We start from the raw sequence: 18,580 nt of genomic DNA, 5'->3' as shown, positions 1-18,580 counted from the left end.
GTAGCGTCTCTGTTGGGTTCCCCAGAAGCAGGAGGAGAGCTGGGGTGCGGGAGTCTCGGCCGAGGGTTTGTTCTGCTGTCGGGAGGGCCTTTTTGCTAAGGCTCTGGAGGTTGGGTGTTACCACGAGATAGATCTGTGCCTGCTCCCTTAGGCCTCTAGCTAGCGAGAGGCTCCCTCAAGTGCTCCGGGGGTTGTTAGAGCTGCTGATTGTCTTTGTTCTCCCGCACACCCTGTGCTTCTTAGGCTGGTCCCCCTCCGCTGCTTTATAAGCTGTGCAGCTGGAGCCCTTGCTGCTCTAGCTTCCTTCTATGCTCCTTGTGTTACAAAAAAAAAAAACCACACAAGTGACAGGCAAGGAGGCAGGGAGAAAGCTCAGTGCAGGGCGGCCTTGGGAAGCGTGGCTCTGAGGGAGGCTTGTTCTCCTTACGTTCTGGCTGTTCCTTTCATGAGGTTTTTAATTTGGTATTACAAGAGGCTATCCAGGTTAGAAGATGCTAAGTACTTCACAGATTTTGGGGGATTGTGTTTCAGTAGTGTTGCTAGTTAATTATACAAAACTCATGGAATTGTGCTGTGATGAGATAATTCTTAAAAGTGTTTCAGTGCGTGGTTTGTGGTTTCATGCTGGTAGTTAATGCTTTGTATCCTAGATAGTTTACAAAATAAAATGAGTGATACAGTCGAATGCAAACTAAGATGAAAGATGTAGTCTTAGTAACCCCTTTGAGGCAAGATTTAGGGCAATGCAACTGCTTGCATAAGTAAGGCTGAGCCTCAGGGAGGCTCTATATGTTATAAAGTTTTAAGTAGGCCAGATGACACCTCTAAAAACCTCTCTGAAGGGTAAAGTAAAATAGTGAGTGAAGATGGGTTGGTTTTGCATTCCCTTTACTGTTTTTGCCCATCTTCCTGTGCTCGCTCTGCTGAGTATGTTTATTTTGGAGCACCATGACACAGCACATAACACTGTGACAAATGAAGTGGTGATGTGAAAATAATAATTACATATAAAATATTGCTATGTTAATACTGCCAAAGAGAAGATTCAGTACCATGATGATGGTGTTTTTCAGGCATTTGCTGTTTGGCTTACAATAGCTAGACACTTTGCCAGGGAAATTCAAATCAATCCTGCCAAGTTCAAGGTGAATGGCACCCTAATTTGTGGAAGAAGGGAAGACTGGATTACTACTTTAAAACCAGGTTAATTTTTAGGACCATATCCAAGTATGAACTTGCCAGTCTAAAATGGTAATTTCCTCTCCCTTCAGTTTTTTTTTTTTTTCCTGGAAAAGGAACTGCCTCATCACTGTTTGTGGAAGTCTGAGCTGGTCTAAGGTTAGGAAAAGATTACCTTAAGAGTTCCTGGAGAAACCTGAAATCTTGAAGACAAATGCTAAGAGAAATGGGGAATCTCCTATACAGAAGCCTGCTCAGGAAACTAGAGAAATAAAGGATGACTGTGGAGTTCAAGGACAGATTAGAAGTTCTAGTTTAAAAGACTGAAGCAAAGCATGGCAGTAAATGTCCAGTTCTTAGAAATTGTTAATGACTGACAAAGGTTCGGTTCAGAAACTGATACTCAGCATGCCTTCGTATCTGCAGAAAGGGGTGAGCTTGACCAGGAAGAATGAAGAGCGGATTAGGGAGACTGCAGAGTGAAAAAATAAGTAACTGGAGAACATGGTGATGAGTGAAACTAAGTGGCAAACAAAAGGTGATTTGGACCAGAAGAAAGCAAAACAAACACTAATGCATAACTGTAAGCTTTGAGTTAATAGCAAATAATCAAAAAAGACTTTGCTGGTAAGAACCTGGGCCTGGCCACAGTGAGAGGTTATACGTGGTAAAATGGTCTGATCCAGGGAAGGAATTTCCTATTTTTCTTAGTAACAGATACAGATGGCTAGGACAACTCTTCTTTCTAGGGGGGGAGGGGAAATTCTAGTTGCTAGGGTGTCTAGGAATAAAACATTCCTATATTTCACTGAAAACTAATATTAAAACTGACTTGACTCTAGCAAAAAAAAAAAAAAACAAAAAAAAAACTTAAGATCTCCAAACGGAGAAGAAATTGTGATGTAAAACAGACCTGCTCCTTACATCTCTGTCACTGCAGCCTTATCTAGCAGATGTAAATCTGGAGTAAAATCAGCTAAATGAAGTTGAATGTGCCTAGAATTTCCATTGCATAATGTAATGGGACTAAAATAAACAGAAATGGGGAATACAGTACCTTAATTGTTACTTTTTAAGTTCAAAGTAGAAACAGCCAAGAACTTATTAAAATACAATTTTAATCTTGTAATGCAGTTATGTTACGGCTAGTAGTTTTGAACCTCTAGATGCAGTACAAAGATGAAGTAATTAATTTTTAATTTATTTTTCTGTTGTGCAAAAGTGTCAAAGTTCCTTTTCTTTTATATCTGACTTCTAAAAAGTTAAAAATGCAAGATGGCATTTGTTAGTGTGTAGATAAGAGTCTGTAGAAAACCACGACTTGCATTTAACGCTTTGTATTATATTATCTGTATTTCTAACTAGTATTTTTTCAGAAATATCATTATTTGAATTTTTTTTTTTTAGAGTAAGTTTCAGACAATGCTGTATTTTGTCAGTTGCTGGTTTTAGTAAAGCTCCTCTGCAGCATAATTACAGCCATTCAAACTAGGATAAATATGTATCTCCATGTAATTGGAAGCTGGTTTAGCTACAGATAATTAAACAGGTATGTAAACTCTGTACCTGTTTGGGTTCTTCAGTGCTGTTAACAATAATGATGTAGCTTGCATAGTGCCTGACCTAATGTCTGGAAAACATGCTTCTGCTTATGTGTTTGGTCTCTAGCTGCAGTTCTTTTCATAGCCTGCTTATTTTAAAGTGCTATTTGTGATGCCTTATCTTTATCTAAGTTTTGAGGTTTTTTTAATATAGCATGTATCTTTGATCCCCCGAACATATCCTTCTTTTTCTTGCCTTGTGCTTGTCTTCGTGTAAACCTCCCTTAGTCACAAACACAGCTGGATGCAGTTTGCGTGGAGCATTCCCCTCTCTCTTAACCCAGGGTGAGGGCTGCTGCCTAATTAAATAATCTTCTGCCCTGACCCTTAACAGGTTGTAAGCAGCTTTTCCCAGCAAAGCAGGTAAACTCTTGGGACAGTGCAGTAAAGCTTGAAAATACATGATTTTTAAGCATATGTGTGTGTTTTATGAAAAATAAACAAACTCTTTTTCTTCTTTCATGCTCTAGAAGGAAAAAAGGAAAGCCATGTTTTATGAACTGGCTTTGAGGGAAAGTGCTTTCAGCTGCAGTGGGTGGAGGAAGCTGTATTTTATCAGCAAAAGAGGAAGCCTTTTCAGATAGAAATGAAATCTGTCCTTTCTTAACATGTTTGAATTGCCCTATTAGTGCAGGTCCTGGTCGTCTCTAGTGTCTGTAAAAAACAATGCACCATATTTATTAATCTTGTTTCATTTGTAATAAGAGGTAGAATAATAAGCAAATCTAAAGATAAAATACTGATTGGAACTGACAAGTGGTTGGAAAGATAAAGTGCCTCTCATTGTTTCTCTCTTACACCTACATCTGTCTTTTCAGTTGAAAGAAATCAAAAGGAGTCTGCCCTTATTTTCTTGCGTATTTGTAAGAGCATATATAAATTGCCAGGATTTGGGAGGAGGAGGAGGGAATATCTTTCAGATCCAGTAAGGCACAGCTGAAATAAATAGCCAAATGAAACAGTTAGGGCCACAGGGGAACACTGCTTAATTTACCTCGAAAAACAACAGGACTGTCCTTAAGATCAGAAGAAAGATGGGGGCCACAGAAGCCTTGTGAAGCTGTAGGTTAATGGGGTGATTTTTGATTACTCATTGGTTCATTTTGCATGGCTGCAGGATGCTGGATTTCAAATGGCTAGAGCAGGTGCAGATGTGTAGTTGTCTCTAGCATACGTGCATTTACTGCAACAGTAGTTGTAAATGCTTCTGATTTGTGGATCTTGCTGCCGAAGGTGGTGTGAATTAAATGTCCCGATAGTAGAATTATTTCTGTGGGTACACTTTTCAGCTCTTAGTGGTAATTAACAACCCCCAAGGACTGGAAGCCACAGATTGAAAATCACTGCATGATACTTTTTTTTTCTTTTTTCCTCAACTGGGTTATAAAGAGAGGTCTTCTGATTTCCTGGACTTACTGCCAGTTTTGGCTAGGATAAACTGGGGATAAAAACGCTTTCTCTATCTTTCACCATGAGCAGGTAATTATATCACTGTATCAGCTCTCTGCAGAATGAATACATGAAAACAATTTGCCAGAAAGACTGAGACTAAAATATTATATTTTTCTTGGTGTAATTATATTTTTCTGTTGGTGTAATAATTTCATGTAGTGATCTTATTTGCCTAGCAGCTGATGAGATTTCTTGATGGCATCCAGCTGTAGCTGGGGTTGGCATAATTGGCTCCATTTTTCTGAAGACATTTGTTCTGGGGAACTCTGCTATGAGCTGTGGGCTGACTGCTCAAAGACCTTGCAACAATTGGAGGTAAGAGCTGCAAGTGTGAATACAGTGTTTGATTTTTCACTGATGTGCTTGTCTACCACTGTTGTAAGGCTTATTGCTTTTGTTTAACTTTGCTGGAGATACACATGTATCGGTCTGACTTGTGAAGCCCTTACCTTCATGCAGTAACTGACCAGGCAATAGAGAATGGGCTGTGCAGGATATTAATGAGCTGTTAATATATGTAAATTCAATCTTGTGAAGCAATCACATGAATTCTTTGAAGGGGGTACCTATTTTACCACTGGTTATGTGCTGGCTGACTGGTTCAGGTTCTGGCCAGTACAAATTCTGAAAATTACTCAGGCAGCAAACTAGACTGATAATTTATTAGTGAAACAACAGAGTCTGAACTGAAACAATGCCAAAAGGTCTAATTTCTTCTTTCTTTTTTTCTTCTTTTTTTTTTTGGGGGGGGGGGGTGTGTTTGTTTTTTGGTTTTTTTTTTTTTGTGGCAGAGAGAAAACTGGGGAATTACTTGATTGTTGATCGTCTAGCTGTTTGAGTTGTGGACAAATTTTGAATAGCAGTAAATAACCTCACTCTTTCAAAACTAATCAAAATAGATGTTGTCATGTGGAGTACCTTTTAGCATATCAGTATGTGTTGTTGGGAGTTTAATAAACATAGTGTGAAGTTCTGTGTCTGTTAACCCTTTTTGCTGTCTTGGAAGGCAAAAATAATTGCATTAAAAATACTACCTGTGGTATGATATGGTAAATTGCATCCGTCTTAGCTGTGTACTTTTTTGTAGCTTTGATTGCTACGATCTCAGTGTTCATGTAATCTGTTTTCCTTTACAGCGCCAGCATCTCTGTGAAAAACTAAGTAGCTTTTTAGAGCTTTCAAGGAAAACATGATGCAGCATGATCACATGTATTCCTGTAAATGTTCAAGGCCTACTCTGCTGAGATGTGACCACGCTGAGGTAAGCACCACACTGTGTGATGCTCCACTCTGTGCTCTGTTCTGTGCAGAGACTTTATTGGGAGTTTATATTGAGGACTGTGTAGTTTGTAGTTTCAATCTGAGAAATAGGAGGGAGTATAACCCCATATGCCACTAGGTCTCTTTGCCACAGGATGTGATTTTTGCCACGGGAACTCAGAATTGCATCTAAGAACTCCCCAGGAACTAATTTGCTGCTAATACAGAATACATTGGACATCCTAGGTTTTATCCTTTCACCCCAATGCTGGAAGGGGTAGATTCTGCCACTGAGTGTTTGGTCTTTGCTCTTTCAGCACAGTGCAATCACCTAAGGAATCATAAAAAGATTTAGCTTCTGGCATCCTCCTCTTCCTTACAGAAAGCGTAGTTAAGACTGCAGCTTTTTTTTTTTTTTTTTTTTTGTGCAGAGTCGTTACAGCTTCTGGGAGCTCTTGCTTTGCACAGAGGTTAAAGAATCCCTTACAGGAATTATAACTTGGCTGGACTTGCTGTTAATCTGTGTTAATCTGAAGATCTTGGGTGATTTAAGTCTTTGGGCCTTCACGTTGCAAAAGACCGCCTAATTAAAAGGGACACTTGTTGGGGATGGGGTGCAGCTTGTTACTGTGGTACACTGTAAGTCATGATGCTTCTGCCTCCAAACCTGTTTGGCAAAGTACTATCTACTTTCTGGTGTGGAATATATTTATAACTTCAGTGAATTTAGCATTAGCTTCTGATCAACCATGCTGTTGCTGAACTCTCCCACAAGAAATTTCCCACAAGGAAAAACTGAGATTTTCCTTTTCTGGAAGGACCTGCAGAGTTTCCAGAGGAGACTTCAAAAGTCAGAATAAAGACATTTGCTCATATTTTCATGTCAGACTTCCCCTCACAACCTCTGTAGACAAAAGGTATGCATCATGAAAGTGAAGTTTCTAAGTAAATACCATGGAATTTTGAGTGACTTAAGTCATATAGTACTATTTTTCTTCCCTCTGTCAATAGGGAAGAATTCAGCTCTCTGGCAATTGCATTTTATTTTGCAGCCTACTTTGCATACTGCAAACAACTTCAGTAGTACTCTAAAGTGCCACCATTGGAATTCTACTACAGCCAAAACAATTTCACCACTGGATTATGATCTTCTCAAATGTGCTGTCCCTAGTTTTAAAAAGCATCTATTGTACAACAAGAGATACTCCAGGCTGTCCCCAGTGTGAAATCTGGTTTCAAAAAGCTAACCTCTGTAAGCCTTGTCATGAAAAAAAAATCATGTTATTGTGTAAAGAACTTCAGCTTCATATTTTCCCATTCATTTGAAGTTGTTACGTATAGGGATAGCTGGTAAAATTGCAACAGAGAGTTAATGCACAGGGAGGTGAAGTACGCAACTGTACTTCACAGTGCTGTGGGAGCTCTGTAATGCATGTAAATCCTGGTATTAAAAAAAAATACGAAAACTTGTTTAGTGTTGTAAGAAGCATATTATTTCTGAGTAATGCTACAAGTGCATGGTTTGAAACTGGACAGAGGTTTACTGAGGTGTATGCAGTTCTACTGGACCCACCATTCCCAAGGTAACGGCAGCCTGTGGATGAGACAGTACTGCCAATCTGACAGACTGTAGCCGGTTTGTAGGATTCCTATGCACAGAATTTGCCCAACATATGATATTTAAAAGCACATCAGTATTTATTCTCTATTATAGTCTTGTATAAGTAGTTACAGTTCCTAGCATAAGCAGTTACCAGCGTATTTGTTTTCCCTTTGTGAGAGTCTTACCACCCTGACTAAGCCGGAGACACCGCCGAGCAGGAGGGTGATGATCAGCGGGGTCAGAGAGAAGGGAGGTAGGCGCAGCACCTTCAGGGCATCCCCTGTTGTTCGTAGCGTGTGCTCTGGGTCCTTTCTCTCTCTTCCGCTCCGAGCCGCCTCTGTTTATACCCTCAGCAGATTCAGTGGCAGAGTACTGACCAGGTGTTGGTGCACGCGTGGCCAGTGCAGGCAACGAGGCCTGCCGAGTACGTGCCCTGCTGGCTAACAGCGGTTCCCGGATTGCAATGACATACTGCTCAATAACAGCCCTCCTACCTCCCCTCTCTGAGATGATAACCCTCCTAGCTCCCCTCTCCAAGGTCACGTTCCCACAGCTGTGTGCCGCTTGTAATCTCCCACAGTGGCCCTACACGGACCGTTACTGAAACCCCTCACACATGCCACCACGTGGTCCATAGTTGGGACACTGTGGTACTCCACAACCTGCACTCTTAAGCTTGTAATTTCCCACAGTGGGCCTACATGGACCATCACTGAAATCCCTCACACACAGACCTTCTCAGTGTAGTTGCACTCACCATCTTTTTCCTCTTATAGCTCTCAAATTTTGGACTAGAATAAACAACACTGTAGTGGCTTTTTGGTCAACGTAATTTGCAATTTTCTGTCTGACTTATGCTCACGGGAGTATTTTGCTACCTTCCTGTTGCTAACCAACAGAGCTAAAAGTGTAGGACATGTCTGGGAAATGTTTACGTTCTGGCCCTCTTGAAAACAGAAACCATTCTGAGAAACACCTATTATGGCATGGTGAGGCAGAATGCTGCTTACTGATTTTGGCATTTGTAGCAAATAAATACATATCATCAATACTATCTTGCCTGCTGGATATGAACTCTTTAGTTCTGGCAATACTTTGAGCAGAACCTCAGCAGCAAGCAACTGAGAGCTTTCATTTCCTGTGTCTGCATCCTGTAATCACGCCCTAGGATGAAAAGCCCTAATTGATGCCTCAATACCAGGGAACACATACCTAGCCTTCTGCGGATCAAATACAGTGGCAGTTACTACTGGATTTAGCTTGGCCTGAGAGGAAAAGACAAGGACTGCTGTAAGGAAAAGGAGAAGCATGTATGTAATCTTTTTGGGAGCAACCCCCTTTCTGCCTCTGCTGACCAGGGCAGTCTTGGTCAATAGCATGCCAGAGGTACCCACATCTGGTACAGTGCGAGATGTTTCCAGTGTGTATGGAGGCTTCCTCTCAGACACCTAAATGGAGATCTACTTTTTGTGTTGAACAACCTACAGTCCTTCTTGTGTGGGCTGTTAGTTTTGGTTGGTTTTTTTTTTTGTTTTTGTTTTTTTTTAAACACTGCTGTGTTCTGAGTGCAATAAATAGAGCATGTGTTAGATGAATTCTCCAGGGAAATAATTTTCAGTATAACTTGGTTGTCAACACTCAGAAGCCTCTGGATATAGCCTAAAACTGCTTGTTGCAGACCTTGGGAGGTCAGAGCCTTTGAAACAGTTGTGTGGAGTAAGCAATGGTTTAAAAATAAAACAAAACAAAACTTTCCCAGATCTGAGCTGTGTTGCTTTCAGAGCCTCCCAGTTCTTGCAATGTTTGAGTGACCCGGAAAATGGACTTTTCAAAGAGGAAATGCTGCTAACCTGATCAAGGCCCCTAAAGGTGCTGGAAAAAAGCAGGGAATGTCTAAAGCCAGTAAAGCTTGTGGGTACTAAGATGGAAAACATCCATCATTGAAGCAGTAAGAGCTGGAATCTTCTAAAGCACTTGGGATCTGTGGATAAAGCACCAGATTCTTGGGAGTTCTTTAACTGAACTGAAATACAATTTAACCAAGGACTATGCCATCTTTTAATTCATGTTAATGTGGAGTGAAATGTATATAAGAATTTAAAAAAAAAAAAAAAAACAAAACCAAAAAAAACCCAAAAAACCAAAACCCCAAACAAAAAACCTTGCACTACTGCACGCCAAGTCTGGGAATATATCTTGTTTGTACAGTGTTCAATTAAGTATTTGGTTTGTATAATAGTTAAGGAAGAACTTGCCTCCCTAATGGTAAGTCCTTTAATTTATTGATATTTTAGCAACATTCAGTGTACATTTTACTGCTCAAATGGTTAATCTGTTAGTGAGCATGCACATTATCTTGTTCTGAATATGTGGGTGTTTGTTCTAACTGAATGCATACATCTGTAGATACATGCCATAAAACATAATGGAAGCTTAAAATACTCAGTTCTTGGCATCACAGTAGCCAGTTTAAACGTTTGCTCAATATCTCCATTCATGAGTAGCAAGCTTTGAGTCTTCTCCTGTGTATCTCATGACAGTTTGGGGATAATTATATTTTGAGAGAGTTTGGGTTTTGAGGAACTCTGTAGGTAACTTCAGTTAAGAGATAAAAATGTTTTCCCAGGGATTTTCTGGTTACTCTGAGAGAGGAGCTTGAGCTGGAAGTGTGCTGAATCCCTGGGCAGACCAATGAGAGGATGTTGCTGTGGGTGGCCCCTGTTGCCCCACTCCCTTAGGGCTAGGATATAGGCTCTCCAGCATCCTGAAGTTCTCATGTAATGTGGTCCTGTTTAAGAAAACACCTTGGTCAAATGTGTCCTATTGTATTCTGTAGTAATGTGTTCCCACCTGCTGCTGTAGTGACGAAGACCACAGAACAGGTCCAGACGTTCTTACTTGCATAAAGTTTAGCTTACACTTTGTTATTTCTCTTCTGGTTTGTGGGATTACTAAGCACTTCAGTACTTAAGTTTCCTGTAGCTGAGGATGCCAAACCTTAATCAGAACCGCAGTGATTCTTTGCTGTAACTATTAACAAATTAATCGCTTCAGCATCTGTGAGGTGCATATGTGTTAATTTGTTACTTGTCTGAGACAAGTTTTCTAGTGCACGTGCTTTTCTGGAGGACATTTTGGGAGTGCCTCCACTATACTCTGTTCACACCACTGAGTTTAAATAGAGGATTTTTACCACCAGATTTTTTACTCATTTGCTATACGACCTTACTAGGTACCTCAGGTGGGCATGTAAACCTGTCCTTTTTCGAAATGCCCTCTTTGAAAGGCAGTAGCACTACTAGATAGAGGATTCAGCAATTCTTATGCAAATACATAGTGTATTTATATATATGCACTAATATTTACATAGCATAATCCATAATTAATTACAAAAAAGTACATTATATTCAAATATATACAATATATGGTAAATACTGCTTGACGTGTCCAGCCTAAATACTTTTTTGTAGAGGAAAAAAGTATTAAGGATTCTTTTTGACTTATAACTCTTTGACTTAAGTGTAATATCAGGAGTGTTAGGTGAACTTTTTTATTATCTGCAAAAATCTTCATAAGAGGTAAACAGAATAGCTCACTAATAAAATCTCGAGTATTAAAAGGGGAAAAAACATTAAAAGCTGCATATTTTCTTTGTTTCAGTACTAAAGTCTAAATTCATCATGAATCCAGTTTTTAAAGTAAAGATACTCAACTGAACTCTTTACTGTTTCACGTTTAAATGAAAACAGGATGTCCAAGATTGTGTGCCATGGAAGTTTGAAAATTACTCAAAATATTCAAGATTATTAATAAGAAAATCTACTTTGAGATTGCTTAGCTATAGGATAAACGATTTAGCTGACTCAGCACAACTAATAGTTCTAGTGTCAGTGTTTGAGGATGTCCCTTGCTATGGGTTACCTTGTAAATATAAATGAATGTTTTGTGAATTAACAGTAATGCATGGTTTTTAAGGCTAAAAGGAGATTTAGTCTGACCTATTATCTTGTTATTGCCTTCTGCAATAACATGCAACTTCCTGCAGCTATAGCTAAATACTCATTTGAAACAAAGATCACTTCTATGAATATTTAAATGTTTGTCACCTAAAAATCCTGTGCTAGAAGATGCTAAAGCTATAAACTTTGGTGTTTGAGAAGATCTGGTTTTGATTTGGATGGTCCCTGATGAGATACTCAGATTCTAAGCCAAGTTTCTTCCTTCAAATACCTGCATTGTCTTCAGTAATAAATTTGTATGCCAACTGGAGGAAGGCGTTTGGCCTATTCTTACAGCAAGTCGCTCTGCTTCATGATCAGCTCTACATCTTCCTACTACCCTTGTACATCCACAACGTGTGCAAGGCACAGAAAAAAAAAGTCTTTGCCTTGGAGGAATGTACAGCCTAAATGTAAAGGGTAATGAAATGTTATTCAATTATTTTATTAGGGTTAAGATCTTGCTGTTCTTTACCACTAGATGTAGTGTGTAGATAGATGCCAGGTGTGTACATTGACTACGGCCACGCTGCAGAAAGAGTACACGCTGTTGATTTTGCCCTTCTTACGGGAAGTTTCCCCCATATGATCTGTTTGTGTGAGCCTGTGTGTGGCTGCTTCCTAATTCAGTTCTTAAAGTGTTTAAGCTAAGAGGGATAATATTTTAAGTAGTTGAAGTTTTTCTAAAGTTAATTACTCCAACAATTGGGTTGAGGAGTGAATACACATATAGTTACGTTGTCAGACTGAGGAGAAGGGAGAAAAATCTTGGTGAAAGAAAAGAGCGATAATAAGTGGCAGGGATTAGAAGCCTCTTTCCTCGCCTACTGTCACCAAAGCATGACCTCCAGCCACATTGATGCCCAATGGGTGGGTAAAGCTGGATTTCATTATCAGACTTGAGACCAGGGCTGGATCTAGGTCAGGCTGAGAGTCAGAGGGAGTGTAGTGCATGTGGACAGGGAAGAGCTGGCAACAGATGGCATCATAGTGGAAAGAATGAGGCAGCTCATCAGCTGGCAATGTTTCTGCTGCATTTTGCCAATTATTTGTTTTTCTTCAGGGAGGAATTTAGTGTTTGGTTAAATTTTATCATTAGTTTTTATGGAAATAATCTTATCTACTCTGAATTTAGTATTCCTTAATTTAAAGCAATTTTAGATGCTAAGGAATATGTCTAGTGGTTACATTTTAGGACTGGATTTTCTTAAAAAAAAAGTCCAAGTTATATGTAAGTGTTGTCGCAAAGGGTTGTCCAACACCCTGAGTAGAATAGTCATCTCTGTGGCAGATGGTTCTACTGTAATTACTGATTCATAGTCTTCTGAAAAAGGAAGTATGCAACTCCTGAATTTATGAACTAAGCATTTCAACTGAATTAACTTGTTTATATTGACTTACTGCTTTTACAGTAAGCTTAGAGTTAGGATATAGTGTTTATATTTTACAAGCAGTGTGACTTAGTTTAGTGGTTGCGTAGAAGAAAAGGACTCATACATTCATTTTTATTCAATAAATATTTCTTAAGCTTTATTAAACAATGAGATAGGAGTTTTATTAATCATTGCTGTTTTTCTTAAGCAAAAACCTAAAATGTATAAAACCAAGCATTAACTCCATCTCTAGGGAGTTCAGCAGTTTAATTTTCAGGAGAAATTAGATTCTCATTGACTAATTTTTCATGTGCTTTTTAAAATTTTTGCCATAGGTTTAAATTGTCATTAACTTGCTAATGAATAATAGTGATTGTTAAACTTAAAAATTTTAATACTTTTTATTTTTTACATCTGTTTAGTTAAAATATGACTGGCTGCCTGTGAGAAGGACAGCTGCTTTCTTGAAGGGAGAATTTATCTAATTTATATATAAACATTTATTCCATGCTCATCACCATAGTAACTGAGGCCTGAAGTCAGTGTGCTTTGCTGAGCAGGGTTGCAAATGCTGCAGTGAGCCGAGGCCTGAACTTGTGTAGAAAGTGCAGTTTCACTGTTGGTTAAGGCACAGCTACTCCCTGGTACACCTTCTTGACCTCTCCCTGGTGCCACTATTTGTATTCCTGTGGCTGTAAGTGTGGTGGAAACAAGGAGCTGATGTGACTGAAAAATAACTTTCCCAAAAATTAGTGCATACCAAATTGTCCTTCTGATCTGGCTGACCACACGACTGCACGAGCATCAGTGAGGCACTGGGAAGAGTCAAGGATGTGTGATTGTGGTAAGTATGGGGAGAGACAGCTACAGATTAAGCTGATTACAAAGCTGCTGCTGAAGCTTCTTGTTTGGGGCCTGGCTGTGCTGTAGCTGAAATCATTGAAAAACAGGTATTGGGTTGGGAGTTAAACCAGCTTAAATGAGGAAATTATCTAACCTGTATTAATTTTGAAGTGTTTTTGTAACTTTAGCAGTATACTCCTGAGCCAAGTACTGGAGTGCTGTTCTGAGACAGGAAAATGCTAAAAGGATGGAAATTCAATGTCTCTTCTCATATGCTGACCTCTGAAAAGTGGCCACAGTATTTTATCAGAGTGTTCACTTCAGGAGCTCTGTTGCAATCAACTTGATGCATCTCTTTATTTTCAGTTTTATCTTTTTTTTTTTTTTTATCTGTACCTAGACAATTGCTTTCAGAGAAGCCTCCTCTTTTAACTTCACCTTTCTTTTTACAGCAGCAAGGGCAGTAGCTAGCTATTCTGTAGCCTATTTGTAAATAAATCTCAGATGTATTCCTTTTTTGACTGCTTCCCCTGCCTTATAAAACATTGTAATATAATGTGTTTTATAACTACAAAACTTTACAGACTTGACTTCTAAAACATTTATCCTAAAAACTTTATGAGAGCTTTTACTTTTTATCTGCTACATTAACCAGGCCTTTAAAATTACAGTGCCATTTTGTTTTCCAGCGCACTTTAGATCATCACTTCTCCATCCAAGGTCCTGGTCCCGTGGAGACTTGCATGCTTGTTTGGCAATGGATGTTTCAAGCGGTACCACTGATTTATTACTCTTCCCATACTGTTACCTGATTTGAAGACAGTCAAGTGCTGGGGCATCTACATTACTTCTGCAGTATTTGCAAAAAGATAAATGATTTGCAGGTGTAACACAGTGCTACAGTTAATCATGCTAGCAAACTGCAGTGTGAAATGTGATCTTGTATAGCCATTTATAGTCTGAGTTTTTAAGAGCTGTAACTCTGCTTTGGCATGGTTAACTTCTGTGGCTGTTGTAGATTACATTTGCAATCAAGTTGTTGCCAAACTTCCACTTGATGTTAAGGTCATGTTTACTACTGCGCAACTGCATTGTGAAGAGTTGCAGTAAAAGCAAAATAAACTTTAAGACTCTTGACAGAGCGGCTTAGTGTCACTCTATGGGAGCCTGATAGCAAGTGAATGTTGGGCAGAAGCTCAAACTGACTGTAGACCAAAGCAGAATGTTGTTGGCAGCAGTTAAATTTTACTGTTTCATTATAGCTGATGTATCCTTGAGTGCAGCTCTAATAAAATCTTGTGTGTGTTCCGAGTACTGCTTAAAAAAAGAACATAGATGTAAGAAAACTGGAATCTGGAGCTCCCCATCTGTAATGTTAGTTCTGTGCAGGGTTTTAATCTATTAGCTGAATTGAGTGATCGAGTAGCCTCCTGTAAGAGCTGTGCACATTAAGTTTTTGTCACTGCTGATGAAAAGAATGCTGTTGCTGGAACGTTTGAGTTACAGTTACTCTTCCAGGGCATGGATACAAAGGCTAAATATGGCCCTCCAAGATGAAGGTTAAGGTATGCTAGCAGTGAGCTGCAGTGGGGCTTACATTATGGCTATAATTGTTCTGGATTAGACATCCACACCCACACACCTCTTTTTGTTTTAAAATCTTGTAGATAGAGGCATCTTTTCTGTTGTGAATGCCAGTAGCTCTTTGAGTTTTGGTTTTTGGTTTTTTGTTTGTTTTTTTTTTAAAAAAAACCAAACAAACAAAACCCGAAACACAACGAAGGGAAAGAGTATTACTGTCACTGACGTTTTTGAGAAGCCTTTTTTTAGCCACCTTTAAGGAACAAGGTGTATGCAGCATTGACAAGCAAAATTATCCAAAATACTAAGTTCCTGTGTGAAAACAGGCAACAGGGCAGAGGAGAGATTTTTGTATTATCCTTATAGGAGGGAAGATATATAAACCTAATTTTTGTTAAACACCAAAAATCCACAGAGGACAAACACCTTGTTGTCCCACTTGTATAAAAAGCTTCAACTGGAGGTCTCAACTTTTTAAAGACCTGTCAACCGCACACTATGGACAGATTCTACCCCCTCACCCCCCAGTTTTCAGTTTCTGAAAAGTTCAAACAGCTGGTATTTGGGGGGGTGTTTGTGCTAACTTGCAAGTACCTGTGCAAAAGTTCACAGAACAGTATTAGAATTGGAGATATTGTAGAGTTATGGCCTGACTCAGTATGGTTTGTGTACTCTCAAATTCCAGTGAACCTAATGGGATCTGAAACATTTCATGACAACTGCACTCATCCCTTTTTTCCTACTGTCAATTACTTTTACTGATTTATTTTTCTTTTAGTGGTGTTTCCCATGGTAGACATGGTTAAAAGCAATTTTGAATAATCCCAATAATCATGTGTATCAGGGAGGAACTAAACTACCAAAAAATAATCAGGTTTGGTTCCTCTGCTTCAATATGATCAATATGTTTCAAATTTCAATGAAGATACCCATATGCTTTCTAAATAATTTTTCCTAAATATCAGATATTTTTTGTGGAGAATTTTAGTTTTTAATTACTTACACTTCTACTTCAATGCAGGTGCTTTTGCAAGCTCCTGCTCTTATTTAATTGTTGTATTCAAAGCATGGAAAGTAAGAACACTTTTTTTCTCCATTGATATTTCACAGGTGCAAATTACTTGGAAATGGCAGTGCATCATGTATAATGTTTTAAATGCTCTCATTTACCAGGCAGCTCAAATACCGTAAAGCTGTTCTGGATTCTAAAACTTTTTGATGGATTCAATGCCTTCTTTAAAGCTTCATACATGTTATAATGATGTCCAAGCATCATGTGAGTGTTTCATGTTCCATAAAAGTGAGTTTCCTGTTGGAATGAATCCAGAGGAGGGCCACAGAGATGCATAGAGGGCGGAAGCACGTCTGTTACGAGGACAGGCTGAGAGAGTTGGGGCTGTTCAGCCTGGAGAAGAGAAGGCTCCGGGGAGACCTTATAGCGACCTTCCAGTACCTAAAGGGGGCTTATAGGGGAGAAACTCTTCAGCAGGACCTGTTCTGAAGTGACGAAGGGTAATGGTTTTAAAAATAGGAGGTAGATTCAGATTAGACATCAGGAAAAAAATTTTTACAATGAAGATGGTGGAGCACTGGAACATGTTGCCCAGAGAGGTGGTGGATGCCCCATCCCTGGAAGCATTCAAGGCCAGGTTGGACGGGGCTCTGAGCAACCTGATCTGGTTGGAGATGTCCCTGCTCCTTTCAAGAGGGTTGGACTAGATGACCTTTAAAAGGTCCCTTCCAACCCAAACCATTCTATGATTCTGTGATTCCAAATCAATGTATTGACTTTGCTCCTAAGCTGGAGGCACTGTAGTTGCCAAAGTTCAAGTTTCCCTCAAACAGCAGTCTAATTGAAGCAGAAAAGTACCAATGACTGTTCTGTCTGTGCTCACTTCTTGTGCTTGCTTTGCCAGGCAGGAGTTAAATCATGCCCTCCGGACACTGCAATTGGACTCTTCCAGTCACATCCCCTTTTCTTTTGTTAAAATTGTGCCTCCTATGCAGGAGTAGTACAAAAAGGAACTATATTGGGATAAAAGGTGTTCAGGGTTAAGTTGATACGTAACATAGTAAGGATCATACCCTACCATTTATTTTTGCTAATTTGGAATAAGAGAAAGGGCTGAGGTCAAGGGAACCTTAGAGAGCCGAATGATTATTTCAACCCTTCATGTTGTTAGAAAGCAATACTTAGAAGGAAAAAAAAAAAATGTACTTAATGTTTAATCAGTCTTATATCTATGAGCCATAGTAATTTTACAGTCATGATACAGAGGTAAGTAGTCTAATATTAGTTATATACAATCTTAGTTATGAAATATTACTTATGGAGTAGTGCTCTTTAGACTAAAGCAGGTTTTTTTCAGAAAAAAAAAATCTTTTTCAGGAATTTCCAGCTACTAGATCAAATTAGGCATCCCAAACTTCCAGTTAACTTTTTTGTGTTTAAAAAATTAATTGATGTTAAGTATGCTTGAAAATGAAAAGGTCTTGGTAAGGTTTTAGTTGGCATGTGTTTTTCTGAACTTTATTTGGAAAGTAATTTTTGAAGGATCTTTAATGTTTGGAAATGCTTTTTTTCCTGATTCTTATGGCTTCTAATGTCTCTTTTTCTCTTAAGTAAAGCAGATAGATGCTTAGCAATTCTGAAATTCGAGCTATATATCTAGGTATCTAGTTTTGGTTAAAACATTCTAGATCAAATTAGAAGAGTGATTATTGGAACTGGAATGAAACCAAGTAATTCTTGTTTCCTAGACTTGAATTCTAATTACTTGCCTTCTACTCTATTCTTTGCCTTTTTATCTTTGAGTAAAATCTACTTCACTATTTTGTTTTTCTCAGTTGCAGGTTGTAAGAGAGTGATTCTTTTCAGGATCTTTAAAAAGTCCATAATTTCTTTTCAAATGTAGCAAAAGAAAAATTATTAAAAGAAATAGAACAGGAGTCATGGAATGAGTGTAAATATTGACATGCTGTCTTTGTAAGATACAAGTCCTACTGGGAAACTTAATGTCAAGTTCACTTCAAGTCCTTGTACTCAAAATAAGTCAAATGAGTGCTGAAAATGCAGTGTTCCTTACTAAAGATTTTTACTTGACCTAAGGAGATTTAACCTTCCCAGATGATTTTGGCTGCTTTCCAAAATGTATCACTGATTATACTTTTTTATCTGTTTTTTTTTATGTTCAAGCTTTATCAGTATTCACACTAAAGTTTAATCTCTGGACATTTTGTTTTATGACACATCAGCAACAGATGTAATTATGATGGGGAAAAAAGAAAAAGGGACAACCAAGGCAGCTTTACACAGCTGTCCCTTTTCCCTCTGGGACTTATTAAGTGTTATACAAACAAGATTCTCTAGTTGCCTTTGCCTGTATTGGGACTTGCGGTCTTTTCTTAAACTATCCTATCCGGCCTGTTTTGTTTCATTTTTAATATTCTGTTAGCAATTTACATTTACCATAGCATGATAATTTTGTGGGGTTAATTACCTGTGAACAGGAGAAGTTTTGTTCTGAAAAATTACCCTGAGCATGGTGTGTGATCTAACATGGTCTACAGATTGTTTGGATGTTTGTTTGTTTTCTAAAGTTAGACAGGGCTTTGATTAAAGAAAATGTAACACCACAAAGTTATCACACCAGAGCTGGCTTTTCTGACTTAACATTTAGCCTTCTGTTT

The 18,580-nt window shown here is 38.7% G+C and overlaps 1 protein-coding gene across 6 annotated transcripts in view; it reads left to right on the top strand.

Annotated features, from left to right (window-relative positions):
• Positions 1-18,580, top strand: part of PLEK (pleckstrin) — a 69,407-nt gene that overhangs the window by 239 nt on the left and 50,588 nt on the right. The window contains exons 1-4 of one of the 6 annotated variants that reach the window (XM_086746022.1): positions 64-483; positions 1,606-1,717; positions 4,412-4,547; positions 5,369-5,493. The gene's annotated coding sequence lies outside the window, so the exon portion shown is untranslated. Of the gene's footprint in view, positions 1-63; positions 484-634; positions 844-1,319; positions 1,718-2,586; positions 2,729-4,411; positions 4,548-5,368; positions 5,494-18,580 lie in introns of those variants that run through there. The other 5 variants (XM_086746025.1, XM_086746024.1, XM_086746021.1 and 2 more) reach the window with 5 other exon arrangements.

This window comes from Chlamydotis macqueenii, chromosome 3 (assembly GCF_036417535.1).
Source record: "Chlamydotis macqueenii isolate bChlMac1 chromosome 3, bChlMac1.mat, whole genome shotgun sequence".
Lineage (NCBI taxonomy): Eukaryota > Metazoa > Chordata > Aves > Otidiformes > Otididae > Chlamydotis > Chlamydotis macqueenii.
This window is presented reverse-complemented; position numbering and strand designations above follow the sequence as displayed.